The sequence below is a fragment of the Gordionus sp. m RMFG-2023 genome, chromosome 3 (assembly GCF_954871325.1).
Source record: "Gordionus sp. m RMFG-2023 chromosome 3, tfGorSpeb1-WG-v2, whole genome shotgun sequence".
Lineage (NCBI taxonomy): Eukaryota > Metazoa > Nematomorpha > Gordioida > Chordodea > Parachordodidae > Gordionus > Gordionus sp. m RMFG-2023.
This window is the reverse complement of record NC_088777.1, coordinates 34,498,097-34,509,234: the sequence shown is the minus strand read 5'-3', so window position 1 is coordinate 34,509,234 and position 11,138 is coordinate 34,498,097. Positions and strand designations below refer to the sequence as shown.

At 25.6% G+C, this 11,138-nt stretch overlaps 1 long non-coding RNA gene across 1 annotated transcript; it reads left to right on the top strand.

Annotated features, from left to right (window-relative positions):
- The first annotated feature begins 8,997 nt into the window (after positions 1-8,997).
- LOC135926617 (uncharacterized) lies at positions 8,998-9,716 on the top strand. Its single transcript, XR_010571932.1, has 3 exons — positions 8,998-9,300; positions 9,350-9,432; positions 9,476-9,716. It is a non-coding gene; the product is annotated as an uncharacterized LOC135926617 (long non-coding RNA).
- The last annotated feature ends 1,422 nt before the right edge of the window (positions 9,717-11,138 follow it).

Below are 11,138 nucleotides of genomic sequence, written 5' to 3'. Positions count from 1 at the left end.
AATATAATTTCCGATCCCAATAGATTTTCTTTTCTTAAATTGTTACATTGCTGGGTTTTATTCAATTAATAAACCTATTTTTTAATATTATATTTCTTTACCTATTTAGCACAATATATTCCATATTTTTTACCATCAAGTTGCTGGTAATATTTATGGAATTTCATATAAATGTATTTTTTTTTAAATTTTACTAAATTAGATAATAGAACTTAGTATAAGGAACGTAAAGACGTAGATTATTTTAGAATTAAATAATTTTTGAATAAACTACTAAATTAGTAATCATTACTTACTTAAGAAAAATTTTCAGGCAGCCCGGATTTTTTAAAAATATATTATATTTATTTTTGATTTTTATAGCTAATAATGGCGATTTCAAATATTTAGCTTTAAAATATACGACCTGGCCTGGATATTTTTTTTAAATTTCAGGCCCTGCCTGAGTATATTTAGAAAAATTAATAAGGGCCGAATTCTATTTTCCATATAAATATATTGTATATTTTTCCAAATAATTTATTATAATTATTATGTCCTAATTTTTTTATATTAAATAATGCGTTCAGTAAATAAATAATACGTTTATGAAAGATGCAAAAAGTAACTTATTATAAAACTAGTTTTTGAAATATAACTGTAAATAGTAACTGTAACTATTTATATTAGAAAGTAACTTTTAACAACACTAGAAAAGATATCTATTTATTACATCCATTGTGGGATAAATAATAAGATGTTTAAATTTTAATAATATTTTTTAATAAATTGATGGCGTTAAAGAATTGATTGCAAATTGTTACTTATATTTATTATCAAAAGCATGTAAAATTTATTAAAATATTAACTGTAATATATTATATAGCTGACAAATACGTCTGTAAAAGTGGCATTTTACCCAAATAAAATGAAAATAATCTAGTCAGCAGATATCTCATTATATTTTTTCGATATTAAATATCTTGATATTTTACCTAAATACTGCATTGATGTATAAGTAGCGTAATATAAAAAAGTTTCTCGTCTATTATATTGTATTTTTTCTTTCTTTTGGTAACCTTTTTCGGATTTGGAGTCACTTTATCACGCGACACTTTATCACGCGACACTTTATCATGCGACACAATTTATCACGACGACACTTTATCACGACGACACTTTATCACGACGACACTTTATCACGACGACACTTTATCACGACGACACTTTATCACGACGACACTTTATCACGACGACACTTTATCACGACGACACTTTATCACGACGACACTTTATCACGGCGACACTTTATCACGACGACACTTTACCACTCAGTCATTTGATAACGCGACACTTTATCACGCGACATTTTATCATGATATACTTAAAACTTAATTTTATATATTTGAAAAAATTAAATTTTCATAATATCTCATTTTTTGACTTTTCCGTCTAAATTCCAATATTTAAAAAATTTTAATTAATTTTTTATGTTAACGCGACACTTTATCATGATATACTTAAAACTTAATTTAATATATTTGAAAAAATAATTAAATTTTGATAATATCTCATTTTTTGACTTTTCCGTCTAAATTCCAATATTTAAAAAATTAAAATTAATTTTTTTTATTGGGAAAAACTCATATTTTAATTTACATATATATAATTTTTTTTAACTTAATTATCATCTTATATAGGGAAACAGGAGACAAGCAATAATTTTCTATTTATACTTTTTATTAATAAGTAACTATAAATCAATATATCACGAGTAAAAAATATAAATTATTTATAATATATTTAATTGCACGAAATATGGGCAATAGCTTTTAAAAATATTAAAGAATCCGACAATCCGTAATTTGAAACACAAATCTGAATTCGTCTTTTTATATCTTCATATTTCTTTGATAAGTACGGTGTTGTTCCCATCACGACTTGAAGATATAGAGCTTTATGTTTCTGCATATCTTTTTGTATCCCATCTAAAAATTTCCATAGTGTTGGATGAGAACATTGGTATAGGTATTGAATTCCATAATGCCACCCTTCAACACAATTTGTTGTTCGGGCGACACCTTCTAACGTGGAATTGTGTTTATTCCATAGTCTTAGGCGCTGCAAAGTTATTTCGTTGCCCTATAAATATATAAATTTATAATAAAAAGAATATTTTTTTACTGGGATTTCTACGTCCTCGGATATAGGTCTTCTCAAAGTAGGAAATTAGCTCAGATGAGCCATTCAATTCACCAAATATTTCTGCCAAAGTATCAAATGAGTTTCCAACATCATCCTCTGGGACATATGCAAGAGCCGATAAACACCTACTATACAATCGAAAGTCGTCATTCGACTCATACATCTCTTTTAATCCCAAATCGTTTATTTTTCTATTAACGCTCTGTTTTAGATGAAAATAACATCCAAGGATATCTGCGAGTGGATACCCAGCTCTAAACGCATTTATCGGTGCCTGTTCGAAATCCACCAATATATTCCTCATAATAAAATTTAAATTACATCTTTTAAAATATATAATATTATTACTTTTATCATCCTTGCATATGTATGCGCCGTTTTATTTGGTAATAAGCAATATATACCAACAGGAGTATATCATGATGAAAGTCAAAAAATGAGATATTATCAAAATTTAACTTTTCAAATATATAAAATTAATTTTTAAGTATATCATGATGAAAGTCAAAAAATGAGATATTATCAAAATTTAACTTTTCAATTATAAAAAATTAAGTTTTAAGTATATCATGATAAAATGTCGCGTGATAAAGTGTCGCGTTATCAAATGACTGAGTGATAAAGTGTCGTCGTGATAAAGTGTCGTCGTGATAAAGTGTCGTCATGATAAAGTGTCGTCGTGATAAAGTGTCGTCGTGATAAAGTGTCGTCGTGATAAAGTGTCGCATGATAAAGTGTCGCATGATAAAGTGTCGCATGATAAAGTGTCGCATGATAAAGTGTCGCATGATAAAGTGTCGCATGATAAAGTGTCGCATGATAAAGTGTCGTGTGATAAAATGTCGCTAGGCGCCTTTTTCGTTATCCATATCTTGTTGTATTTGTTTTAATATATCAATAAAAAGATATAAATTAGGATGAGAATAGGTTACATAGAACGATGAAATCCTTCAACATGGTTATTTGTTCTTACTCCTTGAACATCATACATGTTCCACATCTTATATTTAAATTTAGCATTTGGGTTAATCCAAGTATGTAAAGAGATCTCTTATGGGATCTAAATTAAAGGCCTCTTTCATTATATCCAGACAATACCAATGGTATGTTCAGTCCATTTCGGTTAAGAAGGGAATCGCCATTAGTCTGCGATAAAATCTCTTAAAATTAGTATTAACATTAAGACCACTATACGCTGTATTAGCTGGTAATACGTCTTAAAATACATTGACAATAATGAAAGTAGCATCCCTTGACAGAAATGGTTGGAAAAATTTCTTCGATTGCTGTAAGTACTCCCATTTCAAAATCTATAAATGCTTTAGGAGGAGAAAAGAGAATACTTATAGATCGACAATAGTTATTTTAAGATACGTTCCTTTTTTTTTATTTGGAAATTATAGCATATCATTATATGAATAGTCTATATTTGCTTAAATAATAATAAATACGAAAAAAATGATCGTCCATCAAAATTTGGTCAGCACTACAAAGGTTTTCAAGTAGTTCATGTGTAGATAATATTAATAATTCATTATTTTCATTACAAATTAAAAATGTTTTATTATCTAGTGTTAACTTATAATCGCCGTATAATCCGATATCAGAATTTATAAGAGGCAAAGGAGGTCTCATGATTTAATAACACGAATCATAATAATTTTTACAGATAGAAATGTTGGTAGAGCATTAGGATAGAGTTGAACGGGGATCCATTTTCTAATATGCATAACTTAATTATATGTTTTTCGTTTACTTTGATTGGTGTATACTCTAATTTGTTCTTTAAGTTTATTCATAGTTACTAAAATATAATGCTTTTCCTAAGATTCATTATCATATTTAATATAATGTACCGATTCATAATAGTTTTCACAGATAGAAATGTTGTTAGAGCATTAGGATGGAGCTGAACAAAGGAATCCATTTTTCTAATTCGATTGTTCTTCAAATATTTTTATTAAAAAACGTAAAAAATGTTAAATTATAAAAGTTGAAATTATTATTTTTGAGTAAAAGTAAAATTATATGGCAGATTTGATATTTACATTGTGGGGGTATGTTGTTAAATTTGTGAGGAACATCTTTTCTATCCATTTTATAATTATTACTTTATATATATACTAGTAGAAAGCCCGTCAAAAATGACGGGGAATGAGATTTTTATTCATTTTTTACAATAGATGTCATGCCAGGTTCAAGCTCATGATATTAAGAAGCATCCAAGATCTTATAATTTTAAAAAAGTTTATTAGCCCAGCTCAACCCTTAATAATTTGTAAAAGATATTCCCAATCAGGTGCAAGCTAATATTAATTTTGAGGTTCCGAGCCCAGTCCTACCCATTATAATTTTGAGGTTCCAAGCCCAGTCCTACTCATTATAATTTTGAAAATTTTTTCCCGCCTCAGAGATAGTTAAATTTTTAATATCATCACATGAACGGGAAATATCTGATTTACCAATTAGTCTAATATGGAAAAAAAACATGTAAATTCCGTATTAAGGGAAACTGGGAGGCCTGGGCAACCACTTATTAGAGAATCATGACAAATAAAATAAAAATAACCGACTCTTATAATTTTTTGTAATATGATCAATTAAAATTATATCTAAAAAATAAATTGTTGTTTATTATTTAGGGTTATTGTTGTTTTTCAGATAAATTTAATGTATGTCTTGCATTTCTGAAATTATTTGTTAAAGAATTTGATAAATATATATTTTTATGTTATGTAAAAAAAAAATGCTATCTATTTAAATTACAAAAATGCCATTAAACACTAATGAAACTTATATGCAAATTATTTATTATTTTTTAAGATATTTTTTATTGACATATAAATTTTGGATAATTTTTTTAAAAAATAATGAGGATTAATTATGTATTTGATAAAATTAAGAGAAAATCCTTGTTAACATTTTAATTTTTGATGGAAAAAGCGACAAAATAAATCTGGGCGGTCGTCTGGAGAGGAAATAATTAATGTATAATTTTATATCATTTAGGGTTGTAGATGAAAGTAATGACGGATTAACAAAGCAGTGCACAAAACACATTACGTCCTGATAAAGATGATATGCCTATGCCTTGGTATACTGGTAAAAGAAGAACGCAAAACTATATTTCTGTCAATGTCAGCATTGGTATCCCCCTCTAAAATAGAATCATGAATGACAATGTTAACTCAACCATAAAACAGTTGTAAGTATTGTTTTAAAGGCCACGACAGAACTACTGCATATTTTTCCATTAATAAAGTTGATGAAATAGGCCGTACTGTACATTCAAGTTTGAACATTGCTCTAAATATTCATGAAAGTTTCTCAGAGAATCAAATAAAGTAATATTTATATTAACTCCTAGTGAAGTGAATGATAGTACCGAATTAAATGCTTATATTTTTTAAAAAATAGGCGGAGGTGGCATATAGATTGTGGTAGTGGTGATAGAAATATCATTTGGAGAACTGGGTGAAAATAAAATAAACATATATATGAAACATAAGATAAAAAAAACAAAATAAACCTCAAGGTGAGTTCATTTCAAGCGTAGTTCTTTATTATTTTGTCTACCAGTAACTCTAGAACGGGTAAGGCGTTTGTTTAATCGTCATTATTTTCTTTGCCTATCTTTAATAATAGATTCATCATGTTTCGTAGCGAGGGATTAGGGTTAGCCTAGACAAATAAAGAATAAAATAATGTAAACCAGTAGATGGGTCAATATTAAATGCATATTTCTAGTAGTTGGAGGGCTATCATCAAAAATATTTTTTGGGGGACTTATCAAGCCTATTATATTCTAAAGGTTTATTTTGAATTTGTTCATTATTAATGGCTGATATATCAATATTTGAACAATTATAAAGAGGAAATAAGATGGGGATAGTTTTCTAAAAAAAAAATTCTCAAGTTAATTTTATAAGGTAGGATTAAAATAAAATACCATTCGGAGAGACCAATTGGCAAACTTAAAAAAATAGAATCCTTTTGAATAGGTATAGAATAATTTAAATAATATATAAATACCGTAATATGTATTTGTTTTGGAATAAATATAAAATCCTAAAAATAGAAAACTCTATTTAGTATTTTTTATTGAAAGAATAAAAATGAGTATATTGTTAAAAAAGGTAGGATCCTTAAGAATAAATATATAATTTAATTGAATAAAAATAAATTTTGTAATATATATTGATTTTTTGGAATAGATAAAAAATCCTATATAAAATTATTTATAATAAAAATAATGTACTATGTATATTTTTTTGAGCATTACACAAAATATTCAGAAGGGATAATAGAGCAATGGTGGATCCGACAAAATGGTAAGCTTTTAAAAAAGTAGGATCCTTAAAAATTGTATTAATTTAGTTAAATATTAAAAATGTACTTTGTATATTTTTCAGAATATAAATTTATTTAAATTATAAAAAAATAATCGATTTTTTGGAATAGATATAAAATCATATATCAAATTATTTATACTAAAAATAATGTACTATGTATATTTTTTTGTGCGTTATACAAAATAATCAGCAGGGATAATAGAGCAATGGTGGATCCGACAAAATGGTAAGCTTTTAAAAATGTAGGATCCTTAAAAATTGTTATATTAATTTGGTTAAATATTAAAAATGTACTTTGTATATTTTTCAGTTAGTTAGACAAAATATTCATAAGAGATAAAAGAACATATTGTGCAGCCTGACAAAATGGATAGCCTTAAAAATAGGTAGGATGATTAAAATAATATAAATTTAATTAAAAAGTTAAAAAATTGCCTAAATTATTAAGTCTTATCAGGAGATAAAAAGTGATACTTTTGAATTATTCACTATTCATTTACATTTTCCAGAATTATTTTATGTTTATTTATAGATATATTCTTAAATATTATATTATATTTATTTGTGCGCAAAAGTCATGCGAATGAAACAAAATAAGATAAGGGTGATTTATTTTGTGAACATTTATAGAAATGGCCCCAAAAATAAATTTAAATTGGAGGAAAAGGAAGAATAAAACTATTTACATTCCTACGTTACGTTTAAATTTATCTGTTTTTAGAAATAATATTTAAACCTAGATAAGTATTTCCTTATTAAGTTTAGAATTTTCTATTTTAAGATAAGAGGGCACTCGTTATTCATTTCCTCCAGAGATTATATTGGAAGATAAGGTTGAGCAAAAGCAACATTTATTATTTAAATTACTCAGTAGTATAAAAGTCTATGTAGCCGTTATATTAAGATGAATCCATTGTGTTAATTAAAACCATACAGCATCCTAAATTGTATCATTATTACTCATCAATTTATTAATTTTAGTTACACAACAGTTTGGCTTAATTTTAATAATTCATAATCTAATTTATGAGATAGATGAGACATTCAGTCTAATTTAACACAATTTAATAAACTTATTCAAATATTTAAAATTTTCAAACCAGAAAAATGTGATGAGAAATTCAGTTTAATTTAACACAATTTAATAGACTTATTTAAATATTTAAAATTTTCAAAACAGGGAAATGTGATTGAATAAGGCAAATTATATGAAGTAGTTGCATGAAATTTTGTGATATTAAGTGATACTTAGTGAAAGTAAGTGTTAAAGAGTAACCCAGTTTACATTGGTCATAATGTTTTTGAACCACATAAGAACAACCTGCATTCAAATTTTCTATTTTTTAATTAACACTTTCTTGATTAAATTTACACAATGCTTTAACCTAATTAAAGATTCTTATTCTAAATTTATAAAGTAGGTAAAACATTTAGTATAATTAACTTAATTTAATATTCTTATTTAAATATTTAAACTTTAGAAAACAAACAGATATAAGTGAATAAGGCAATTATAAGGATTAGTTGCCTGAAAGGTTTTATGATATTATAATGAAGAGTATGGAGTGAAAAGTGTAAGTGTTATAAGAGTATATATCTTTTCTTTTTTTAAAAAAGAATTTAGCTTAATTTAATAATCTTACTTCTTTTAAACTTATGAAATCAGTGAAAAGGAAACTTTGGTCTTTTGTTGGGTAATCATTTGTATATTAAATTTTTATCATTATTTTAAAAGATATTCCCATATTAAGATTTACAATATACTTATATGATCCATAGCCTTAGCCTGTTTCACATGAAAATCCTAGAGTGCCCTTATTTAGAGAATTTTTTTAAATTTCAGGAATTTAAGGAAAATGATTAACTTGTTGAACCATCGTCCAAGCAGTATTATTTATAAATATCTATCCATTTTTGCAAAATGTTATTAACAAATATGGTTCCCGTTCCAAATTGCTAAAAGTAATAATGGCTAAAAATAATAAAAACTATTATCTATTTAAAAATAAATTAAGACTGTTGTGGGATCATCTGTTTGTATAAAATAAATAAATAAAATCAACAAATAAAAAAAAATACGTAGCGATGACATGACGTAGCTATGACATGACGTAGCTATGACATGGCGTAGCGATGACATGGCGTAGCGATGACATGGCGTAGCGATGACATGGCGTAGCGATGACATGGCGTAGCGATGACATGGCGTAGCGATGACATGGCGTCAGCGATGCCGTAGTAAGGACATCGGAAAATTATAATATAGATAATTAAATATTATTTCTATATTAGTAGTTAAAAATTACATCAATTATCATTTTAATTTGTTTTTAATTATATTAAAACTATTAACAAATTTAAAAATATATTTAAATAATTTAAATAATTAACTATTAGTAGTAAAATATTGTCTAAATTATTATATAAATATTTTATTAATTTATAAAAAATATATGTTAAAAATGTCTAGTTTGTATTCCTCATTTTTCCTAATTTTGTCGCGAAATCAGCTGTGAAAATATTTAGGGCCCGAACTATCTTTTTCACCTGAAATCGATTTTTTCAAAAACTATATTGATGAATACCTTCTTATTTGGTAATAAATACACTGTTAGAAAGCCTCCTCCAAGAAGATCTAAGATATTGTCCCAACATGCAGATATTTATAACAAGTATTTAAATTCAGAAACTCTCCCAGAAAATGATTTCAAAATTAAATTGGGAAATAAAGAATTCATGTTGAGCAATCATAAATGGAAGATTAGTAACAAAAAATAGTGAAAATTTAATATATTTTATATTAAAATAATTAGATAATTTAGAGAATAATAAAGAGGAAGATGAAAATGTCGAAGCTATGAATTTAAAAATTAAAAACGAAATTTTATTAAATATGGTTAGCTAAAATTTTATTTTATTATATATTTATTTATAAACAGCTAACCCAATTATCTGCAGAATTTCAATTTATTGAACAGGAAATTAAAAAAAACTCCAAAAATATTTAAAATGTCAAATTAACTTGAATGATATTCAAATAGATTTTCCATATATATAAATGTTAAATTTTTGAATGCTAGTAATTTTTTAAAATTAACTATTCTTTTTTTTAAATATTTCTATTAACAATAACCTCTATAAAATTCTGAGAAATCACTTATTCAGTATTATTGAACAAGAATAAATACTATAGAATATATTATGTGTGATTGTATTGCATAATTAAGGAGGAATATTGAACAAGAATAAATACTATAGAATAAATTGTGTGTGATTGTATTGCATAATTAAGGAGGAATATTGAACAAGATGTGGTCTTTTTATTTGATAATATGGTTATACAAAAGAAAACAAGTGGTTTTTTTATTTAATAATATAGTTATACAAAAGAAAATAAGTGGTCTTTTTATTTAATAATATATTTATACAAAAGAAAATAAGTGGTATTCTAAATGAAAATAATATCAATATATATATGTTTTATCGCCTTGAGATGTATTTATATACATCTTAATTTCATTGAATAAAAAGATAATATAAGAAGTATACAATGAATTACAACAATTTAAGAGAACATGCAACAAGTATTATATAATACAAGCTAATAACCCATCAAGAATGATGGCGCTGAGGGGTAATTAGTTAGTTTGTGTATATGGTACTATATAAACTTATTAATCTATTTTATGAAAATATTAAAATTTAGGATAAGAAGAGATAAATTTGTTAATCATACCTCTTAACATATTCTTAATTTCTTTCATATATCAAAGGAAGAATATATTAACTAAAAGTAACAGAGCTCCCATTGGTCAGCATTGCTGTTCGCTCCCCACCTTGTGAAGGTGGGAGATGGGTTTTAGGAGCAAAGAGATGAAAAAAAGAATTAATGAATAAAAGAAGGTAGAAATATCAAAGAAAGAGACAAAGATGTGAGAAAAAAAATTATAAAAATTATCTTGATAGTTATTGTTGTAATATGTGTTTTAATATTCAAATCTACTCAAGAAAAATGGGGTGTGACTAAAATACGTGTCCCCGGTCAAAGAGGTTTAATCTATATAATATTACTTAAAAATCTTATTTAGCTTCATAAAATAAGTAAAAAAATGTTTTTTATGATTTAAAAAAAATGATATCTTAGTAAAATTTTTAAAAATTTATTTTTTTAACGCGTCCCCTATCAAGATACAGTTTTTTTTAGAAAATAAAAGCAGATTCATATTTAGCTCATTAAATGGATACAGAAAATATTTTTTTTTAATTTAAAAAAGAAGTGTTAACTTGGTAAAATTTTGAAAAAACACTCATTTTTTGACTAAACTACGCGTCCCCGGTCAAGATTATTTTTATAAATATAAAATCGTGTATAGTTTTTCAAGGAGATTCCGAAAATGGTATTAAGAAATTTTTTTTTAAAAAAAATATTTTTTTGACTAAACTTCGCGTCCCCGGTCAAGATACAATTTTTTTTAAAAATAAAAGCAGATTCATGTTTAGCTCATTAAATAGATACAGAAAATGTTTTTTTTGATTTAAAAAAGAAGTGTTAACTTAGTAAAATTTTGAAAAAACACTTTTTTTTCATTTTTTGACTAAACT